Raw genomic sequence first — 23,791 nt, 5'->3', positions numbered from 1 at the left:
GGGGAGTTAAAACCAGGACGGCTCAGGCACAAATCCCAGCTCTACCATTTTGTTAAGCCTGAGGCCATCACCTTGCTCCTCCGAGCCTTGGTTTCCCCATCTGTAAAATGGGGGTGATGCCAAGGGCTACTTTGTGCGGAAATATACAGTCTGGCACACAGCAGGTGCTCAGTGCAAGCTCGCCATCAGGGTTCACCAGTCCGCCTCCCCAGGGACGCAAGCCCAGCCCCTCAGCACCTAGCACACCAGGCTCAAGCCCTGAGCCGGGTCAAGATGAGAATACCTGGGGCACAGACCCCAGCCCCAGCCTCTGAAGCACGACCCAGTGGGAGACGTAGACCAGCATCCCCGACCGGGCTTGGCGACTGCCTGTCATGGAGAACAGAATCCCCTGGACACATGGCCGTCCACCCAGATCGTCCACGGACAGAGCTGGAGGGCATACAGGGCATGGGCCTCCCCCGTGTGAGTCCCCCAGTGAGTCTCCCAGCTTTCACCCCCTCGTGTCTGCATCATTTCCCTCCACGCACGCCCTGGGCACATGCGGCCCCTGGGATCCACTGTTTGATGACAGTAAACACCCATAACATCTCCCTCGCTGCTCCCACTATACAGATGAGAAAACTGAGGCCCAAAGCACCCAGCAAAGGGCAGCCTCAAAGCCAGCTCTTTGTGATGTCCCACAGGACCTCAGCAGGTTCTCAGAAGCCCGGGTCACCGGGCCGGCGGGGGGCAACACTGAGTCACAGTGAGAAACTTGGTAGAAACTGAAAACAGCCCCAGAGGCCCCACGTACTGCCCAGAGTGAGTCGCGCTGATTCACAGCCGGGCTCTGTGTTGGAAAGTTCCTGCTTCTGTGGTGGAGTGGAGGTGGGGGACCCGGGGCACAGAACAGCCACTAGGCGAGCCGTGAACTGGCCCCAGGGCCTCTGGATCACATGCAGCCTCGCCCACCACCCAGCACCCCGTCAGCCCCATCAGGGAAGTGCCCGGGGGGGAGGGGAGGGGAGAGCATGCTCTGGGCCACAGAAATACGGACACAGCATGAAAAGGGAATCTAGGTGTTCCTGCCCTCCCCTGCCCAGGGCACAATCAAGATGTGAGCTCCTAAGGCCCGATGCCCGGTCTTCATGCTAAAGACACTTGGGCCTGATCATTCGTCATTGTGGGGCTGCTCTGTGCACTGGAGGATGTTCACCGCATCTCTGGCGTCAACCCGCTATGCCTGTGACACCTCCTCCAGGCTGGGATAAACGAAATGTCTTCAGACACTGCCGAAAGAATCCTGGGGGCTACGTCGCCGCACTGACCCCACCCCGACCCTGACCCCTAAGGGCCTCTGTTCCTGGGCAGGAAATAGCAGTCAGTGGCACCCATCCTCCCCTGGGCCGGCCCCTTGGTCTGGTCCGTTCCAGACAGGGTAGAACCCACTTGAGGGACAAGGGACCTGTGTCCAGGACCCGTCCTCACCCTCCTCCAGATCAGGCCAGGCCCGGTCTCGCTGCCAAGGGACCCATCAGCCGTCAACACTAACTGACCAAGCCCCTATTACGTCCTGACACCATTCCAGGCACTGGGGGCCTAGCAGTGGACAAGACAGAGGCAGCTCCTGCTTCCTCGGAAGTGACCTGATGTGGGAAGGCTGACAACACACCAGGGGAAGGAATCAACCAAGAAACTTCACAGACCAACAACTACAGACCTAAGTAGGGGGCTGGGACAGTGGCTGCAGGGGGTGTGGGTGCTGCTTGATTGGGCAGCCAGGAGGTCCTCCTGAGGGTGACATCTCAGCTGAGACCTGATGGCAGCCGCCATGCCGATCGCAGGGAACAGCATCCCTGGTGGGGGAACAGCAAGTGCAGCGGCTGAGTGCAGAGGCCAGGGGTGGGGAGGGATGTGGCTGGAGCGAGAGCCAGGAGATGGGTCAGTGAGGGTGAGCAGCTCCCCGGCACCCTTGGGGCCTCTGGGTTTATTCTCAGAGGACGAGGAAAAAGGGAAGGGAGAGTGTGAGACAAGGAGCTGAAGATTCTCATTCTCCTTCGGACAGGATCCCTTTGCCTGCAGCATGGAGAGCACAGCAGGGACAAGAGCGGATGGATTCAGGGGCCAGGAGGAGGCTGTGTGGGTGCCGAGCCAGACGGTGGAGGGGGGAGGGGGACCACAGTGTCTGGTCTGCCATTATGAAAGCAGGGAGGGTCTCGACCACAGGGGTCCCGCCCCCCACTAACAGCATATTGTTGTTTCTGTGTTGTTGGGGCCGAGGGGGTCTCCAAGGCAGGGTCCCCACCCTGGAACATCTCAGAAAGTGGCAGGGAGGTTTTTGGCTGCCCTGTGACTGGCACTCAGCCAGTGGGACAGTTCCACGCCACAAAAGTCACCCTCTCCACACAATCTTCAAATAACCTGGCTGTTAAAAAAAAAACCTGCCAGAACCGATCCAGACACTAGCTTTTTCTTTAGCATCACTTTCATGTGTTTCCAGAACCGAAACGCTTCTGATCTCACTTGCATCGCATCGACACTTACTCATCCTGAGTGGGAGCCAGCAGCAGTTCCTCCCATTTCCTTTTATACCACAGTGTACACTGATTGTTGTTATTGTTGTTGTTAATTCTGTGCAAAGTCAAGACCGTATTCAGGAGGAATTTCAGTGCCAAGGAGGAAAGGGGATTTTCCAAGTATATGCTCTAAATATCGTCAGGGCTTGTCGGGATGCTGTGTGGCTCTGGGTAAGTTAGCCGACCTTTCTGAGCCTTAGCTGTTTGCCTGTAGCACAGGGAAAGTGATGATGCGATCGTTGCTAGCTCTTGAGATTGAGAGGATCAAACGAATTAACACGGCAAGTGCCTGCCGCTATGAGACCCGGAAAAGCACCTGGCCCTCGGGTCCATCATCGCATGTGGCTGAAGGGGCTGGAGGCGGGTGGGGCAAAAGCCCCCAGCAGAGGCCCCGGCTGGGCAGGGGGTGGAGGAGAAAATCCCGCACTCCCTGCCTGGGCCAGGTGGCTCCTCGCCAGCCCGGCTTTCATCTCCAGGAGATAAGCCGCCTGCTCAAGTTCACGTTCGGGATCAAATGAACCCACTTAATCGCCTTAGGGATCTCCACTGAGCCGGCTCCTCGGGGACCCGGGGAGGAGGGCAGCTGAGCCCCTCCAGCCAAGACCCCCACCTGCACAGCCAGGCACGGAGAGGACACCCTGCCCACCCTCAGCCCCAGCCCCGCACGGCCCGCTGCAGCGCCCCCCCAAGGGCAGGTGTGTGCACACTGGCCTTCCGAGTCTGTGCACACAGGTCACCTGCTCACCGTCACAAAGCACCTACTGTGCGCCCCATGCCCGGGCAAAGGGACTCTTAATCCCCACAGCCTCCCAGAAGGCAAGGGCTACCACGAATGCCACTCTCCAGATGGGGAAACTGAGGCCTGGAAAGGAAACAGCCAGCCCACGAAGGTGACAGAGCTCCTCGCGGGATTACCGGCAACCCTCAGGGCAACACCGCCCCCATTTCACAGATGAGGAGACTGAGGCAGGAACGGCCTTAAGTCACCACCATATGCCGATGCCAAGCCGGGGCAGGTGGGCAGTGTCCGTCTATGCCTGTTGGGGGGTTGGGTGGGGTTGCTCATGCCTGGCGTGATCCCAGCCACATCCTGGCACTTGGGACAGCTCCTGGCGCACAGTAGGTACCCAGTGAGCACATGTGAATGAACAAAATCTACGTGCTGGACACATTCTCCAAGGAAGACTCCCTCACGGGACCTCTCTGCCCTCCTAACAGCCCTCATATACCACAGGCGTCCTGGGGAGTGTCTGTGCCCCCCAGAGGACCCTGGGCAATGTCTGCAGTCATTCCTGGTTGTCACAATGGGTGGCGGGTACCACTGGTAGAGACCAGGGATGCCGCTAAACATTCTACAGTGTGCAGGACAGCCCCCCAAACAGAAGTACCCAGCCCAAACGTCAGCAATGCCCAGGTTGAGAAATCCTGCTTAATTGAGCACCTACAGTGTGCAGAGTTGCACAAAACCCTGCAAGGGGACGAGATCACAGGGGTGAGGTTTTCGTGTCCAACGTCACACAACAACTGCAGGGCTGAGGAAGGTCCCGGGTCCAACTGACTCAAAGCCCCATCCCAGAGCCGTCAATTACCCGCCCCATTCCTGAGGGTTCCGACCCACCAGGTCTAGAACTGAGGGCTGCAGAATCTAGATAGCTTCCTGTTCCCGAACTCGCCCCACGATCACTTCCAGGCAGCAAAGGTCTGAGCTGGTCCTTTCCATCAAAACCCACAGACACCAAGACGCCAACAGTCTCTCTCTCTGGGGGGGTGAGAACATGGCTGTATTTTGTGTGTGTGTGTGTGCAGGCTTTTTTTGTGTCTTAATTTTCCAATTTATAGAGAACACAGGGACTTCCCTGGCGGTCCAGCGGTTAAGACCCTTGCCACGTGGTATGGCCAAAAATAAATAAAATAAGATAAAATAAAATAAAATAAAAATACAGAGAAGAGGTTGGTTCTGCTTCTGAAAATCAAGAAAGTCTTTTTCGTAAAGCAGCTGTCGAGCCACACGCCCTACCCAAGGCCTGGGCCATGGGGAGATCTCACACCCCACTGCAGAGGGCCAGCCGGGGGAGCCCCCTGCAGAACCTGCCAGCATCGGCTGGAAGAGCCACAAGCCAGCGGTCCCACTCCCAGGAATACATGGAGGAGAAGAGCACGTGGGCACCTGGAGGCACTCAGAGACGCTCCAAACACGGCAATCAACCCAAGCGGTATCTAGGGAACGCACCAATCACGTGTCCTGTATCCCCATGACAAGATACTATCTCTACAGAAGCTAAAATTCATCAACTAGATCTAACTGCACCGACACGTCGCAAAATCCTATTTTCTTTTTTTTTTTTCTTTTTTGGCCACACCACGCAGCTCGAGGGATTTTAGTTCCCGACCAGGGATGGAACCCAGGCCCTCGGCAGTGACAGCACGGAGTCCTAACCACTGGACCGCCAGGGAATTTTTAAAAATAACAATAACAGCTACGCGATTAGCCTTGTGTATTACACCTCTAATCCTCAAAACGATCCTAGAAAAGAGGTACTATTTCAGTCCCTATTTTACATATAGGGCAACTGAGGCACAGAGTGACACCTCACAGCTGGAAAGAGGCCAGGAGGGATGGGGACCCACGCCATCAGAATCCCTGCTCGGAACCACTCCAGTCTGCTTGCCTGTCTCAACGTGGAGAGGAAATTACTAGGCTGAGTTATATAAAAGCTGTCAATATTCGACCACTTTTGACCTACAAAACTGGCAGAGTCCTGTGGCTCATTCTAATAGCAAACTGCAGAGCGGCAAACACAGAAAGACATGCCACGTGCATCTTTCCAGCCTGGAGATGAGACGGGGCCCCAGGCCGCGCAGGAAACCATGCAGAGGCCCGTGCAAGTGTGACAACATTTTTAGACGAGCACATGTCCAGTGGAGAAGTGGCAGTCTCTGGGGAGGAAACTCAAATGACCAGAAAGTCACCTGTGATTTTTATTTTATTTTTTTTTAATAAAAGGCAGCTGCCACCTTAGCTGGTGGCCCAGAGCCCGGCCTCCTGGACTCAGGCTGGCTAGAACATTCCCACTGTCTCCCCGTGGCAGCCTTTCTGCCCCCCAGACCCCATACAGCCCATCCACGAGCAGTGGTTCCCCAGGGCCTGGTCTCCAGAGCCTCTTCTTCAGGCGAGAGAAGCTCTCCCCACCTAAGGATCCAGTTTCATTTAATTGCAGGCTTCAGGTTTCTGGAAGCCGGCCCAGAGGCCTTCGGGCCGAAGGCGTGGGCCATTTTCTTCCTCTTTTCAATAAAGCCGGGAAGGAAGCAGCACGTGGCATCGCCCGTCAGCTCCGAGAATGTGGAGCACTTGCCCCTTGGGAGACCCCACCCAGGAGAATCATCTGTGGCTCGTCATGGCTGGGGCGGACAGGCTGGGGACACATTTTTTTTTTCCCTCTGGCCCTTCACTGGAGCCAGGTACCCCCAGCGGATTTGAAGGAATGAAGAAAAAATGCACACACAAACATCCCTACTTCACACCACTCCCTCCCTGCTCCAAAACCCCCAAATGGTCATCTCTCTGCTTCTAGATTTTTTTTTCTTGCATTTCATTTTTTTTCTCCAGCACAGCCCTTTACAGTTTGCATGTCCTTCTCTTCACTCCGTGTCCCTCACCCATAGCCCCAGGGCAAGGACAAGACACGGAGCGGTCACCTGATTCCAAGGTCACTGGCTGCAGGGACACACACGGTCTAAATGACCAGGTGGCACCTGGCTGCTAGGGGTCTCAGGGAAGATGAGGGCTCTTGTTTGAGTTTCCTCTTGCTGCTGTAACAAATGATCACAAACGCAGTGGCCTGAAACAGCACAGATTTCTTATCTCATAGTGCTGGAGGTCAGAAGTCTGAAACGGATCTAACAGGGCGAAAATCAGGGTGTCAGCTGGGCTGTGTTCCCGCAGCAGGCTCTCAGCGAGCCCGCATTCCTTGTTTTTTCCAGCTTCTAGAGGCTGCCCGCACCCCTTGGCTCCTTGCCCCTTCCTCCATCCTCGAAGCCAATAGCACAGCATCTTCAAATCTCTTGGACTAACCTCCTGCCTCCTCCATATAAGGACCTTTGTGAGCCCACCAGGATTATCCAGGATAACTTCCTCCACCTCAGGGTCAAATGATTGGCATCCTTAATTCCACCTGCAACCTTAATTCCCCTTTGCCATGTAACACAGCACAGTCACAGGTTCTGGGGTTTAGGGGCATGCACATCTTTGGAGGAGACCATTATCCTCCTTCCCACAGGCTCCAAAGATCTCCGGGCCTCGAGGGAACTGCTCCAAAGGCCCACCCTACAAACCCTGAGCTCCAGCAGGCAAGTACTGAGTCCACGTGACTCAGTCTCTCCACTACTACAGAGCAAGAACAGGCATATACCCCGTTCTGTCATCTGTATGGTAAATACATACCCCAAGGGTGCCCAGTCTAGCCTTTGATGAAAATGTGAATCAGGCAGAGCCCTATGGCTTATCACTAGAGACTTCCCTCAGATGACAACAAATAACTCGTCAATCAATTTTCTTGGGCAACTTTTGTGGGTTTTGGGGACGAGTCACAAATCGCCCTATTGTTCATCCCCCACTCCAGCAAGATCCATAACAGGGAAGGAAGCGCCCGTTGAAACTTCATGTCCCTGCATTCTAGGTCAACAATGCCACTGGCACCAACAAAGCACACAACTCTGGGAAAATGGAAGGCTTCGCAAGGTTCAACTGACGGCAGCACGACACTCATGCTTGGAAAACCACCCAAAGGACCAAGCCCTCACTGCATAGCGATGGGGTGGTGAGTCATGGCCTGGGGAAGCAGAGGCCACCCAATGTGCCCAGCAGCACGGCCACTCGGGCATCCTGGTGTGAGCCAGCACCCTCCCCCATGGCTGCTGATGACCACACCTCACTGACCCCTGCCCAAGAGCGGGTCTCCAAGGACCTGGCAGTCGGACAGGGACAGGTGAGACCTGCCCGTGACAACATAATCTATTAACGATAATAGCCATCGCAACGCGAAAAGATGATAGAGGGCACGATGAAATACTCTCCTTGCTTCAAACCCTTGTGCGTCTCTTTCCTGCCAGGAAATCTGGGAGGAGGATGCCAAGGCCCAGAGAGGTTGTACAAAAATTACACAGCAACCCAGTAAACAAGATGGGTCTCAAATGCCCAGTGCCCACCCCATGGCCTGCCTCCCAGTCCAGGACCCTCCAGGCAGCTCCATCTCATCCTCCCCCACACCCCTTCCCCCCCGCATCTGGAAAGGGCCCTCTCCCCTCCCCCCCTACCCCCCCTCCAAGGAAAACACTACCCGTCCCCCCCAGTGTCAAACCACCCACCAAGCCCTCCACACCTCCCTGGCTGCCATGCAAATACCGTGGAGGCGCTCCTTACAGCACGGGGAGCTCAGAGGCATGCCGGACACATGGCCAGGGGCTCAGGGGCACAGAGAGGGCAACGGGGGCCCAAAGGTCACACAGCAAACCTGCAGAGCAGCGCCTGGGGTGCACATAGGCTTCTGCCTCGGCATTCCCACTGGGAGAAGCACAGTTCCAGGAGGCGCTGCAGCAAGGGGGCAGCAGCCAGAGCCCAGGTGCCATGAGATGCAGCTTCCTGCCCGCCGCTGCGGCTGCTATTTATAGTCTAGACAGCGGGGTCAGCTTCTGCAAGGCGAGCCCAGGAGCCTGCGGGGAGCCTGGGAGTGTGACCTCGAGGGAAAACAGGCCAGGCCAGGGCAGAGAGGTGAGCTGACGTGCCCAGGGCTGGGCACATGGTGGACCCCGGCCGAGCCCCTGCCCGGGGATCCACAGTCCACGGGAAAGGGAGACAGGAGGAAGGCCAGGTCTGCTGTGAAAGCCACCACCAAGGAAAGCGCTTACAAGCCATGTGCCCTGAACCAATGACATCACCACTCTGTGCCTTGATTCTCCATCATTTAAACAGGGAAATTAACAGTTCTGGGCCATAACTGTCATTGTGGTCATTGTGGGACTCTGGTTATTGTGGGGCTTAAATTGAGCTAACATACAACAACACGGAGTGAGCTCGCCCATAAAACCTCTGTCAGCCCAGCCCCCAGCCCTGCCCAGAGACCAGACAAGAAGGGGGGAGGGAGATGGCATGCACACAACCTGTCCACGGCAGGTCACCATCACAGAGGCCACCCCAGGTGCCCTAATCCACCCCACTCCCCTAGGAGGCAGGGAAGACATTTACCCCCATTTTACAGATGCAGAAACTGAGGCACAGAGTGAAAGAAGAACCCAGCCCAAGAAAGGGAGAAGGGTTCCTCCTGCCCCTGGGTTCCGTGAAGTTACCTGGGGTCTTCTCTCTCCGCAAACAACAGACAGGCCTCGCAGGCCCTGGGAATGCCCCCCTCGGACCCTGCAGAGCTTACCTTCCTGTGATGGAGGGGACGGGTGCATGGGGCCAGGAAGGAGACGTCTCAGGTCACAAGAGCATCCAGAGGCCACCTGCCTAAGGGAACAGTGGATCTTAAAGTCCCCCAGGCACCTGGAGTCATCCAGCTATCATGTCTCACCCTTCCTCTAAAAACCAGCACAGCAAACTGACACCACCACCACCAAGCACCGATCGGATTGAAGTCTTTCTCTGTGCTCTCAGTGTCAGGCAGCAAGCCCCTTCCTCTGTGACCTCACTTAATGCTCCCAACAGCCTCGAGAGACGAGCAATCTGATTGTGCCCATTCGTGGATGGAAAACTGAGGCCTGAAGTAGCCAGGACCTTATTATCTCAAACCCCAGGCCACTCCAGAGCTCATGAATCAGCCTCTGCCTCTGCAGGGGACTGTCATGACCACCCACAGGAGAGACAGGGAGGGAGCAGCTGAAGGCCCAGCAAGCTCCGGGGGTCTGAGGAGGGCCACAGGTGAGGGAAAAGGTATCAGATGCAGGGAAAGACAGACAACTTGGGATCCCAAGACATCCTGCATTGGGATGCCAGGTCAGGCCATGCCCAGCCAGAACCTGACATTTGACACATTTATTGGGCACCTACTGTGTGTCCAGAGCTGTTCTAGAATGGCGATGCAGCAGGGAATGTGGACCAAAGTCCCTGCCCTTCTGGAACATGCATTCTAGCAGGGATGACAGACAACAGCAAGTTAAACAGATAAAACCACAGTTCATCAGAAGGAGACACGTGAAGGAGGGAAGGAGAGGGCTTGAGGAGGAGAGGGTACAATTTTAATTAAAACCAGAGAAGGACCCACAGAAAAGGTGACATCTGAGCAAAGATGGCAAAGAAATGACACAAGTCACATGGACACCTGGGGGAAGAGTGTTGCAGGCAGAACAAGTGCAAAGATCCTGAGGCAGGCACATGTCAGATGCATTTCAACAAGGAGGTCAGTGTGGCTGGTACAGAGTGTGACCAAGGGGAGCAGATCAGAAAGGGAATTGGTGGTGGTGGCGGGGGGGGCACAGACTGTTCAGGGACTTGTAAGCAAGATAAAGAGTTGGCTTTTATGCTGTCTGAGATAGGAGGGCTCTGAGCACAGGAGGGACAGGCCTGAAAGAAAACCCTCTGGCTGCCATGTGGGGAACAGATGGTCAGGCTGACTGGTGAGGAGGCTACTGCAATAGTCCAAGCAAGTGATGATGAGAGCTGTATTAGGTTCCTGGAGCTGCTATAACAACCTATCACAAACTCGGTGGCTTAAAACAATACAAATTTATTCTCTCACAGCTATGGAGGTCAGAAGTCTGAAATCGAGGTGTCGGGTGGAGTGGTCCCTTCTGGAGGCTCCGAGGGAGTCTGTTCCATGGATCTAGCCAGCAACCCTCGGCTTGTAGACGCATCACTCCATTCTCTGCCTCCATCTTCACACGACTTTCTATTCTTATAAGGACACCAGTCCTATTGGATTTAAGGCCACCCTACTCCAGCATGGCCTCATCTTAACTAATTACATCGGCAACGACCCTATTTCCAAATAAGGTCTCCTTCTGAGGTTCTGGGAAGCACATGAATTGGGGGAGGGGACACTATTCCACCCAGTACGGTGGCCTAGATGGAGTGCAGGCAGAGAAGTGGGCAAAAGTGAAAATGGTTAAGAATACTCAGAAAGGTGGGAGACGGTGGGTGTGGGGGGCAGGGAGAAGTGGGCACCTCCCAATCTCTCCCCCCGCTTTCATCCTCCCCTAGTTTAACTGGTCACAGGAGTAACCCAGGAGTCACCACCACACCTAATTCCCACCAGAACCCCACCCTGAAAACCTGGCCCAAGCCCCCAGGACCCTGGGGACCCCTGACTCCCGCTGGGCTCTGCAGCATCCGTCCAGGGCCCCCGCTCCGCTCCTGGCCCGGTGGCCTGGCGGACGAGCCCCACTGAGCCCCAGGGCAGCACGTCCCCGGCCCCCCACCTTGGCCCAGCAGGCTCGCCTCGTTAGCCTAACGAGCAGGGCCGCGGTGCCAGGCAGTTGCCATGGCCACGGAGACAGCAGCACTGGGCGATGCTCCCGGAGGGTCTGCGGCGGGCACCGGAGTTCAGCGTGAGGGCAAGCAGGGACCCCTGAGGCACCCCCTCCCCACGGGGCCCCCTGCTGTGTGCACCCCCGGGCCTGGCCTCAGGGACTTCTGACTGCCATCATCTCCCAGAGAGGCCCCCTGGGCCACAAAGAAAAACCCACTCCCCTCCCACCCACCCTTCCTGACCTCCTGGCCAGAAGTCCCCCCGCCCCCAATATAGCACACAGTTATTGCAGGGGTGGCCGCCAAGGGGAGGTCGGAGGTCAGCAGACGCCGGGGCAGACAGGCCTCCGAGGCAGTGAGAAGGGCCTGCATTTCACGCAAGAAGCGCCGGGAAGCCCTGAGGGCTCATGGGGCTCTGAGTCAGGTGAGGGCACTCACCCCAGGGTCCACCCAGCAGCTCTGCACAGAAAAGACTGGGGGCAGGATGGAGGTTTCTGCAGGCGCTGGGCGGGTGAGAGGGCAGCTGGGGTGGCCCCCCGCTCTCTGGCTCGGCCCCACACTCAGGGAGGAGGCCCAGGCTGGGGGGGCTGGGGGCGAGGGGGGACCGCGGGTCCGTTTTGGGACAGATCGGGCCTGAAGCCCCTTTGGGACAAAGGGAAGGAGGCTGCTGGATCCACCTGCCTGGCCCCAGGGCGGGCTCTGTGGGTTTACGAGCCGCAGACAGCAAGGAGAGGGACCAAGACACAGCCTGAAGGACGGACTCACGCCTCAAATAGCCCCTCAGCTCCCTTTGCCTCACCAGACCCTCTGAGGTCGTGTGTCATTCATCACCCCATTTCACTGGTGAGTAAACTGAGAAGCTCTGCACAGAGGCTCCATTACTTGTCCTAGGCTGCGTCGCAGCCAGTAAGAGGCAGACACCGGACTCCGCCCCGTGGCTCATTTGAGCTCCGTTCACAAGCCCTAAAACACAAACACACGTCACCAAAAACCAAGCCAACCCCAGGAGACAGGAGGCAGAGAACCTGGGCCCCCGGGTCTCCGGGAGACACACCCACACATGCCCTCCAGTGGGCGGCCAGTTGCTGGTCTCATCTGATTCCACCCGTGGGTGACTTTGTCCCCCACTTCCTTTCCAGCTCAGAGAAATATCCCAGGGTCAACAGAAGGAAGCAGAAACACTGGAAAGCATCCGCAGAGCACCAAGGCTGGAAGCGGAGCCCAGAGGCCCCTCCATGCGGACACACCCGCAGCACTGCCACCGCAACAATTCCAAGATCCCTGGGCCCCGGATATGGAACAGACAGAAGGTACCCTCCACCCAGGAGTGGGAAGCTCGTCACCTACCCCACTGCAGGGTCTTCCCTCAGGCCAAGTGGCTCCCAAGGGCCCCGGGGCCTCCAACAGGGATCCTGCACCTTCCAACTCACTCACTGTCACCTTCCCAAGTCTGACCCAGGATGGACACCCAAAGACCCTGGTTCTTGCCCAGGGTATGACCTTGGTTAAGACACTCCATGGGGCCTTGATTTCCTTCTGGAATCATCTGTTAGGAGACCACCCACTCACCACCCCGCAGGGGGAACAAACCTGGAAACATCTCGCAAGTGTTTTCCTCTCCTTTACTCCTGTCTGCTCCAGCCCACCCCTCAAGAACTGAGAAAACTGTCAGGAATGCATAGGATAAGGTAAAATCAGAACGCAAAGGGCTTCCCTGGTGGCGCAGTGGTTAAGAATCCGCCTGCCAATGCAGGGGACACGGGTTCGAGCCCTGCTCCAGGAAGATCCCACATGCCGCGGAGCAACTAAGCCCATGCGCCACAACTACTGAGCCTGTGCTCTAGAGCCCACGAGCCACGACTACTGAAGCCCACGCGCCTAAAGCCCAGGCTCCACAACAAGAGAAGCCACCACAATGAGAAGCCCGCGCAGTGCAATGAAGAGTAGCCCCCGCTGGCCGCAACTAGAGAAAGCCCACGCGCAGCAACAAAGACCCAGCGTTGCCAAACATTAACTAATTAATCAATTAATTAATTTTTTAAAAAATCAGAGAGCAAGGTCAAGACAAAAAGAAAAATCAGGGACAAACCAATCTGAAATCAGGATGAAGTCGGTAAAACCAAAACACAGACCAGATCAGATTGCTGAAGGCAGGCTGCAGACTTGGCTCCGAGCGTCCTAACAGTCAAAGCAAAGAGGGAAACAAGATGGATTCTACGTGACTTTGCAAAAATTTGTGAAAACTATGTAGCACCACACAGAAGGTGTTACAGCAACTCTGTAGCGCTGGACCGAAGGGATTATAGCCTCAAACATCATCTAAGAGGCAAAAAAATGGTGCCAAAGGTCATCTGCTTTAACCATCCCCACTGCCCTACTGCGTTCTTCAACAGCATCAGCATAACTCAGCAAGAACAGCAAGCCAGGCAGAAGGAGGGGTTTTCGGGCCTGCTCAGTGTGACCCTCAAACTCATCAGGGCCCCAGTTTCCTTGACATAACCCTGGAAGGTTATGCTGAAGTTAAAAAGAATGTGGGAGCTCTCTATCAGGGGTCGGCAAATGTCTTCTGTAAAGGCCAGGAGAATCAATATTCTAGCCTTTGGAGGCCTTCCGGCCTCTGTCACAACTCCGCAATTTTGCAGCTATAGCCTAAAAACCACCACAGACTACATATGAATGAATGGGCATGGCTGCGTTCCAATAAAACTTTACTTCCAGACACTGAAATTTGAATTTCACTTAATTTCACACGTCACAAAATACTCTTCTTCTTTTTATTTTTTTCAACCACCAAAAAATGTAAAAACCATTCTTAGCTTGCGCACCATATAAAAACTGGAGGTGGGCTGGATTTGGCCCATGGGCCATAGTTTGCTAACCCCTGCCCTCTATATATTCCAGAATAAACTCCTAAGATGTATTATAATTTAAAGGAGGAAAGTAAGATGTGAACAGGGTGTGATATCATTTGTGTGCTTGTTTTTAAACGGAACATACACATCCAAGTCCCTGTGAGGTGGACATATGGCCAGAGCATCTCTGAGAGGAAACTTTTCCCATGTGTATCTGCCTTGGGGGACAGAAAAACGGGAGGGCAGGAACAGGAATGAGACTTCCCTCGACACCTCTGGGCTCTGTTTTAATTTTTTAACAGGCCCATGCTTTTTCTTGTAGTAAAATACGTTTTTGTAAAGCCCGAGGCAAGTGGCAGGGTTTCAGTGCATTACTTTTTGGTTTTCTGTATTTTTCAAATGACAAATAAAAGTAACGTTATCCCCCCGCGCCAAAAAAAAAAAGTTAATCTCGTTGTTATCTACATGGAGAGACATCCATAATGTGTTAATTCATAGCAGAAAAACATATGGACCATGGCGGCCCCTATGGGAAGCAGGCCTTCCGGATGCATCTGCAGGTGCAGAAACAGACAAGGGGGGGCTGGACCATCATCTCTACGAACCGGGATTCCTCTGAGCCTGAGTCCAAGACCCATGGACCTGAGCTCAGCTCCCAGTGGGAGCTGCCCACACTTTGCACAGACCTGGGGCTGTCTCCTGTGCTCGAGAAATGACAGCCAGGGAAGGAAGTGGGGGACACTGAGCCAGCTCTCCAGTCTCAGGGACGGTGGCCTGGTAGGACCAAGAAGGGTGAGAACATCATCCAGCCAGTGGCCTGAATACAGGCGTTTGGCCCTGAGTCAACAGAGAAAGCAAGGCTCTAAGGTCAAGCTGCCCGAGAGGGACGGTGCCCACTAGTCACATTTTAAACGTATTAAAATCAAGTAGCAAATAACATTCAGATCCTAGGTGGCACTAACATCACTTCAGGTGCTCAGCGCCACCTGAAGAGCGGAGAGTGGCTAAGGTGTTGGGCAGATGGGGCAGGTCCGGAACGTTCGCACCATCACAGAAAGGTCTCCTGGCCAGAGCTGCCCCAGAGGCTGGTGGGACAGGAGGGGGTGGAGACATTAGGAAGGGGGGCAAGGGGAGGCGGACGGAGGGCAGAGGAGCCCGGGCCAGCACCCGGGAGAGCCTCGGGCTTTGCTGGGAAACAGGACCACACAAGGGGGGCGGGGGTGTCCTTCCAAGATGACAAGGATCCAGTGGCACCAGGCAGAGAAAAAACACACAGAAGAAGGAAAACACTCAGCTGCTAAGAGCCAGGCCCTGCCCCATACACGGAATCTTGTTTCATCATCCAGCCCTGGGCCTTCTCATCAGGGCAGCCAGCAGGCACAGCCACATGTGGCTTTTTAAATTTAAGTTAATTAACATGGAATAAAATTACCAGTTCCGACAGCGCTAGCCACGTGCTCAAGAGCCCCACACACCTAGTGGCTCCGGGACAGCAAAGATCTAGAACAGTTCCCACCATCGCTGGGAGCGACTGTGCAGCTATGGACGGTCCTCTGAGGGGGCGATATTTTCCACCCCTCCCCCACTTAAGGATAAGGAAACTGAGGCCGGAAGTTCAGAGACTTGGCTGAGTTTTTAACTGAGGGAAGCAGGATTTGAATCAGGTCTGACTTCAAAGGAGTCCTTTCTAGAACCATCCCCGCCCCCCCACACTGCCAGGTGAAGGGGAAACTCGGCCCCCCCGGCAGGAGGCTCCCTGTGTCCTCCCCATCAGTCTTTCCCCCACTTTCCAGGCTGCCCAAGCCCTCCAAGTTCAGTGCCTGACAGGCACTGGGGGATTAAAGGCGGAATGGAAAAACCTCAGCCTTCAAGGGCCCAGGGAGAGAGCTGGGCACATCTGTGAATCACCAACCAGCCCGACAGAAGAGGAGCCTGCCGCCTCCAGAGAGCAACAAGCCCAGGCCTGGGGCTCAGGTGAAGAGACTATGCCGTGAGAGGGTCCCTCCCAGCAGCCCTTTAGAGGGAGGAAGGGGTTGTGTCCAACCAGCCTGTCAGTGAGGACCTGGGGTGGACAATAAATTCTACAGCGGGAAGCCTTTCCTCTCCAATGGCTGGTGGGGGGCAAAGTAGCAACAGCTCCTGTGATATATCATGACGTCCATCGGGTCCTCACAACAACAAAATCAGAAATAGCATCATCATCATCATCATCATCCCCATCTTAGAGATAAGCAAACTGAGGCTCAGAGAAGTTAGGCAACCAGTCCAGAGTCACACAGCTTGAAACTGTAGGGCTGAACATCAAACCCAGCGCTCTCACTTTCAGCCCCTTAATCCTCTCCCCTACCCCCAGTGGGCACTGTGCCCAGTGTACAGACCAGGGTACCCAAACTCTCAGAGGGGCAGGGACCAGCCCCAGGGCACTCTGCTTGCACATCGCTAAGCCGGAACTTCAACTCACCAGAACTTGAAATGATCAGAGGTGCGGATCTCGGACAAAACACTCCCAGACTGTCCTCTACTGTTGGTTTAGGATGATTCTTTATGGATCTATAAACCGAAAGTTCCTTCCTCCAGGGCTAGCCTGAGCCCAGCGGGGCGTGGCGGTATGGAAGTGCTCAGGCAGAAAAGCCTCACTTTGGTCTAAAAGAAAGATAATGATGATGATTTTGATCATCATAAGCAAAAGTCACACCACCATGCGACCTTGGGCTGGCCTGGCACCTCTGACCTGCACCCTCATCTGGAAAATAGGAAAAAGCTGTCATCCGCCCCAGGACCTCTCAAGGTCTCCAGCTACAAAGTACCCCAGGGCTGCCCGCCAGCGTACAGACACTCATCTGATGCAGCTTTCTGGAGTCCCGTTATATGCCATGCTAAATAATTCAAAACCATGTTTTCATTTCAAAATAAACACAGCCCCATCGCCAGGGCGAATGCCAAATTTGCATGAATGTTTAAGATAAAAGGAGACTTCAAAGAAACTTCAGACCTGCCTCTGGCACTGCCCCTCCCCAAATCCTGGAAAGAACAAGTTCTCAGTCTCCGGGCCCCCTGGGGCAAAGATCTGCAGGTGCTGCTCAAATAAGAAACATAATTTCTTTTTTCCTATCCTCTATGGCAGCTCCACAGAGCAGGTCTGCAGTATGTTCATTCTTGCTGCACCAATGCAACCATGAGTAATCCCAGGTCTTAATTCTTAGCTCCACATCCAAACTGTGTGACCTTGGGCAAGTCATTTAACCTCTCTGGGTTTCCATTTCACCATCTATAAAATGGGATAATAATAGCCCTGACCTCACAGGATGGTAATGAAGAGTAAAGGGGTAGATTCCTGTTGAGGGCAGATCCTGGCACATAGTAAGTGCTTTCTATGTGTTGGCTGTTATTACTATTGCATTATACATAGTATTTTCCAGCTCCTAGGCCAAAAGTTCACTTGACAGGTTTTAAAGTCCCTTCCCCCCCTCCAAGGATCACTTCCCTGGGGGCTCCACATACCCACCCATGGGACAAGCCTTTTAAGATGACACCCCTGGCCTGACCCTGGGCAGCCGGGCCCTCCCCAAGCAGCAGCCCAGGCTCAGGTCCCCTCCTGGCCCCCTTTCCTGGGCGCCTGGGGCAGGAATGACCAGTTCCCGCAAGCTGTTCCCCTTGCAGGGAGTCCAGTCTCGGAGGTGTCACCTGGGGAGGCTGCTGTTGGCATTAGAGAGATGAAGAGGAAACAGAGGAGGAGGGAAAAACACACACAAATAAAAGCTCTCAACCCCCTACTGTCAGAGGCAGCATTTGATGTGGGGGACTTTCTGTTCTCAGAGCTGTTGGAAGGAAGCGGTGAGAGTCCCAGCTCTCCTGCCTATGCATCTCTGCTTCTTAAGAAGGGAGCCCCCTCCAACTTCTCCACCCACAGGCCTCAGGTCTGGGTGGGAACACAGCACAAGGTACCTCCCCCGTGCAACTCGCAGTCGGGGGCGGGGCGGGGCGGGGAGGGGGGTGGTGGTGGATCCGGACCAGGCAGCCTCCACATCCAGCCTGAATGGCAAGACGCTGGGGGCCGGGACTCCTGGGGCCTCTTTCCAATGCCAGCCAGCGGGCAAGCATCAGCCCCGCCAGTCCTCCCACCCCCATGCCCTGGGAACAATCAAGCCTTCCCAGCTCGGGCCTTTCACGCAGCTAAATTCGTGTTTGCAGAGCTCTCAGAAATCTTTAGGAGGTGGTATGAGTATTATTAATTGGGCGAAAAGAACGGATTATGCCAAATAAATCCTTCCCACGTAGCCAAACCCTCGCTGAGGGAGGGAGGGGGGTGCGCGCTGCCCCACGAGGGGTCTCCATCCCTCAGCGGGGCCTGACAGCCACATTACCATTTACATGGATTTATCAATAGTATTGATCCCGGAGCAAGCGTAAATAGCTCGGTGGGAAGAGGCCGGGGCTGGGGCCCGCTGCGTTCCCGCCCCCACGTCTGGGTACCGCAGGCTCCCCGGGCACCCGGCGGCGGCGGTGGTTAAGTTTCCAAGCAGGGACACGGCAGCCGGCGCGGGGAAGCCAGACAGCGCCCGGGATGCCCTGGCAGCCGCCCCACCGCCGCCGCCGCCGATTCCCCGCTCACCGCCGGCTCCGGGCCAGCCGGACTCGGTCTGTGCATCTGTTCAATGGGCTGAAGACGTCACCTGCCCTTCTCTGTCCTCACCGGGAAAAGCAAAGGGGGGTGCAAAGAAGACCCCTTCCCTTCACCAGATCTCCAGGCAAAATGCAAGGCAGCCCCTTCTCACAAAATGTCCAGGCCATTGGATTAAAGTCCAAGTTTTAGAACCCAGGAATCATAACAACAACAGTAACAGTGGTTGTAGTAACACATATACAAATACCTTCTATGTATTACCACCTCACTTCTCACAACAACCCTCTGAACTCGGTACTATTTTTACCCCACTTTACAGACGAGAAGCCTGAGGCACAGAGAAGTTGAGTAATTTGTCCAGGGTCACACTGCCAGTAAAGTGGCAGAAGTATGATTCCAACCCAAGGCGTTGAGTTGCAGAGTCGGCTGTGAATGGCTCAGCTATCCCAGCTCACATCTCTTCCTTTCTCTGAGGGCTCTCCCCGCACCCACCAATCCAAAAAAAAAGAAAAAAAGAAAAAGAAAAAAAAAGGCCACCCACGACGAGGTACACAACAATGCCCTGGAACGCCCTCCCAGCTCACTCCTGGCCCGGAGAGCCCCTTCTATCAAAGCAGCCGCGGGGACCCAGATCTGGTTTTAAAAGGGCAAAGTCAAGGCCACCGATAACACAACCCAACGAGCCCAGAACTCCACAGGGATCCTCTCCCCTTCCCTCCTCCCTACCTCCCTCACACATCCTTCCTCCAAATCTGCAAAAGGGGAAAAAAAAAAAAAAAATCATAATAAAACCAGTTCTCACCAACAGGGGTGGAGGAGGAGGGGGAGGAAGGGAGGAGGCTGAGCCGACAGAACAGATCCGCCTCCGCTGCCTGCACCAGACCCTCGGAGAGCAGGAGCGCACGACAGGCGGCGGGAGGGCCCTCGCTTCCAAAAAAATAAACCTACAATGTAAAAATAACGCCGGGCGCCCCACGCTAATTGGGCCCGGGCGACAGCAGCTCACAGGTACAGCGTGTCTCTCCCGCCCGCCCGCCCGCCTGCCTAGCCCTCTCTCCCTCCCTCGGGCTTTTTCCTGCAAGCGTCCGGGGTTGGGAAGGCGCGCCCCACGGGTCCCCCCCACTCCCCTCCAAGTCTCTGGGGGTGCTCCCCCAGCACCAGGGCCTGGGGCCTCCGGGTCCAGCCCAAGTGGGATCAGCTCCGAATTCCAACTTCCCAAACTAGTGGCATCCCAAGTATCCGCACAGCCTGGGGGAGGGACCAGGAGGCGGCCCAATGAGGCGTCACCAGCCGCGGGAGGCAGGCCCAGACACCAGGAACACCAGCCCACGGGGGAGGGGGGAGCAAGGGGTGCCTCTCCCCGGAGACCCCCACCCAGAGCCCTCCGGTCCCTCGCCCAGGAGCGCCACCGCCAACACCCCCTCCCCGGTGGCGGGAACCCCCCAGGCGCCTTCCGCAGCAGCCAGGCCGGGGAGCCGAGGGTGCCATCTCCAGGGGCTCCCCATAGCCGCACTGCCCGCTGGAAAATAAGGCGCAGTGTCACCCCCCTAAGTCCGAGGCCGCTTGGGGAGGAGGGAGGCGCATGGCGGCCATGCCCCCAGGGCTGTGGCACACGGTGGGGGGCTGCCCTACGCAGTTCCAGGGCGCCCCCCGCCTGCCCACCCCACGCCACTTCCCTCCTGCCCCGCCCCCATCGCTGGGGAGCTGGAGTTCCCCTAAGTTCCCCGGCACCTCCACGCACGCGGGCCGCAGTGTCTACGAGGCGCCTCACTCCCCAGCAGGCCACCCCCGAGAGCGCCAACTCGGAGTGCCAGGGGCCCCGCCAACTCCGCCGCGTGCGCCGCCCGATCTTCCCCGATTCCCCCGGAAGCGCGCCCTGCGCCTCACCCCGGCCCTCCGCGGGGACCCCCGGCCCCAACTCACCTCGCGGAGGTGGAGGCGGCGGCGCCCGAGCTCGGGGTGCGCTCGGGCTGCCCGGGCGCTCAGGCAAGTGGCGGTGCCGATCGGGCTGGGGGCGCGCAGCAGGCCCGGCCTCCAGCCGGGGCGCGATCCTCCCGCCGCCGCCTCCTAGGGCGCCAGCCCCGGGTCCCTGGTCCGCAACTTGGCGCGCATCGCGGGGCGCAGGGCGCGGGCGCACGGCTCAGGCGGGACGCGGGCGGACGCGGGGCTCCGGTGCGGCCCGGCCTGCCCGCGGCTCCGCTCCGCGGCGGCGGCGGCGGCGGCGGCGGCGGCGGCGGCGGCGGCGGCGGCGGTGGCGGCGGTGGCGGCGGCGGCGGCGGCGGCGGCGGCGGGAGGGGGAGGAGGGGGCGGGGCAGGAGCCCGGGAGGCGGCGGCTCGGCCTCCCGGCTCCTGGCTCCCCGCCCGCACAGACGCGCCCCGGCCCGGCCCCCTCGGGCTCCTTAAAGGGCCCGCGTCGCCACCCCTGGGCCTGCGCGCACCCACTCGCGCGTGCACGGGCTGCCACACAGATACACACACACTTGGGCGCGACGCCGAGTTTCTTTTTAGCAGCTCCGCGAAGGAGGAAGGAGGGGGGAAAGCTCCTCCCCATCCCGCCCCCTCCTCCTCCTGCGGCCCGTACGCCCTCCTCCTCCCCAGCCCCAGATACTTCTCCGGAATAGCGTTTCAGCTATTATAACTCAGGAGCGGCCAGTGCATGGGGAGGGGTCATATGGGGAGGGCCTTTAAGGGACCCACACAGCTGCGCAGCGACACCCACGGTGGAGCTCGCTCTGGGGGCTCTGGCGCACAGTAGGGCGCAGAACTCTCACCAGTGGACATTCACACACTGGGCCTCAGCAGAGAGAACATCTAACCCAGGTGAACACGTGGGGAAACTCGCAAACCCCCGCAGACGGGAGCGTAGCCTAGGACATAGACTCATAAGACATAAGGTCACCACAGATAAACAAACCCCGGACACAGACAGGAGTTCACACACGCAGGCATACACACACACACACACACACACACACACACACACACTAGAATGTCCGTTTCTAGAGGGCGAGGATTTCTGACTACTTGTTCACGGCCCTTTCACAGTAGGGACGCAGTGCGTTGCGTGAACTCCCATTTGGGGACTTTCAGGGACACAAATGCACAGACACGATGCTGCAAGCCTGTGGTCGGGCACACACAGCACGAGTGGGCAGGGTCACAGACGAGCACACATGTGGACACTCGCCCGCGCACACGCAGGCGCTCACCGCTCCAACAGGAGCCCCACTGGCTGCCCTGACAACGGTGTGTCCTCATTTACCCTCCTCCTACCCCTCCCAGACAGCCCTCTCAAACCCAGGGAGATCTTTTAAACAGCAGAGGGCACTGGGAGCCCCAGACCGGGACCCTCCCTCCTCCGCTGCTTTCCCCTAAGATGTACGAGAGTTTGAAATTTTTTTTTTTTTCAGTTCAACTTTCCTTTTTTGGAGCGACGTCTCAGCAGATTCAGTTCTGCCATCTGCCAACATCTGAGAACCCCCAGGGGGAGTGGGGTATGGCTGCGGTGGGGAGGCGGCCATGCGGTTTCCAGGGGCTGGGCGTGCCTCTGCCTCCAGCCGGCCTGCAGGGGTTGCCGGCTGCCCTGGCAGCAATGTGTCCCTCTCGGCCCCCTCAGGATTCTCGGGTCCTTTTTTCCTGCGGAGGGCTGGGGGGAGCACCTGAGGCTGAGGAAATCTGGAAAAAGGGAAGTGTCTGTGGAGGGGCAGTTTGCAGTTTGGAACAGAAGGGGGGGGTCTCAGGTCAACGGCCCCTCCCTTCCCGTCCTGGTCCCACCAGCTCCAGAGCTGCGCAGCCAGAGCGTGGGAACCCACAGGTCAAAAGCCAGACCTAAGGAAGGAAGGTCTAGCCCTCCAGAGGGGTCTGGGGGAGGGGAGGGAGGGCAGGAACTGGGGAGCCCTCCTCAGCCTGCCCACCAGGCAGGCTCCTGAGCCCTCACCCCCAACCCCTGGTCACCTGAGAACACTCCCCAGGATTTGCATTTCAATGAGATTCCGCTCTGGGATTTGGCACTGAAGAGAAGGGTTTGGGGTAAATTCAGGGGTTCCTTCTTCCAGCTTCTGCCTCTCAAGGGTTGCCATGGGGCTCTGGCTGAGTCTAGGGGCATAGGAGGGGGTCAGGCCTGCAGGGGGACTGTCAGCTTTGTAATGTCCCAGGGGTCACCTGGAAACCCCTCGAAGAGCCAAGTAGAGACTCAACCATCGGTGTCCTCTGGACCAACCCCGTGACAGATGGAAACGCCCAGGCCAGGAGAAGGGGCAGCATTTTTCTGCAGAAGACTGGCCTCTTGCCCACTCCTGTCTCTCTGGTTATTAATCTCATCCTCATGGGCTGCAGGGAGCAACACAAGTGCATGTCCTCAGAGCTCATGAATTCCCTCCAGAAACCCTCAGATGGCGGCTTGGGGGCTCCTGAGATGGGTCCCACAATACAGATGGGGAAACTGAGGCCCTGGGAGGTTAAGAACCTAACTTGCTGGACTCACTCAGCTAGCAATTCCAGATGGGTGCTCTGAACCCTGATTCTGGAAGGATGAGGTGGAAGAGGTCTCAGCTGAGCCCCTATACCCAGCCCCCCACAGATTGCATCCCATGCCCTGATTGCTACTCAGTGTTCTGCATCTTTCGCTACTGGGCTCTGAGCAGCAACCCCAGGGATCCACATGTAACTAATGGGAACAGCAGCTTTGAAAAATTGCCGAATACTCTGGCCCCCAAACAGCCTCTCTGGAGGGCCCCTACACCCCTTGGGAATGAGGGTTAGCTAAGAGCTTCTAATGTATGCATCCAAGGGGCTCTGGCCTGAATGGAGCCAAATTCTGCCTTAGGCTCAGATCCCACTGTCCCCCTTCCAATCATTCAACCTTTCCCTCCTAAATACCTGGCAAACTAGTAAGCTCGTCCCTGCCTCAGGACCTTTGCACTTGCTGTTCCCTCTGCCTGAGACAGCAATCTTCTAACTTCAAGTCCCAGGTCAATATCACCTCCTTAGAAAGGCCCTCACTGAACCTCTATCTAAAACCCCCAAGGCACTCGCTAACCCATCCCCTTATTCCTTTTCCTCACCATTTTTCACCATCTAAAATTATCTTGGGCATGTTGCTTATATATTGTCTTTTGTCATCAGAATGTCAGCTCTATGAGAGCAGAGACCTCATCTGTCTGGCTCACTGCTGTATCCCCAGCACATAGTAGGCACTCACTTAAAATGTATTGAGGGACTTCTTTTGTGGCGCAGTGGATAAGACTCTGTGCTCCCAATGCAGGGGGCCCGGGTTCGATCTAGATCCCACATGCATGCC

The 23,791-nt window shown here is 56.6% G+C and overlaps 1 protein-coding gene across 1 annotated transcript in view; it reads right to left on the bottom strand.

Moving 5' to 3' along the window:
• Nucleotides 1-20,698, bottom strand: part of NCOR2 (nuclear receptor corepressor 2) — a 222,967-nt gene extending 202,269 nt beyond the window's left edge. The window contains 1 exon segment of the mRNA XM_036823685.1: nucleotides 20,416-20,698. The gene's annotated coding sequence lies outside the window, so the exon portion shown is untranslated.
• Nucleotides 20,699-23,791: the final 3,093 nt, after the last annotated feature.

Source organism: Balaenoptera musculus, chromosome 14, assembly GCF_009873245.2.
Source record: "Balaenoptera musculus isolate JJ_BM4_2016_0621 chromosome 14, mBalMus1.pri.v3, whole genome shotgun sequence".
NCBI classification, from domain to species: domain Eukaryota; kingdom Metazoa; phylum Chordata; class Mammalia; order Artiodactyla; family Balaenopteridae; genus Balaenoptera; species Balaenoptera musculus.
This window is presented reverse-complemented; position numbering and strand designations above follow the sequence as displayed.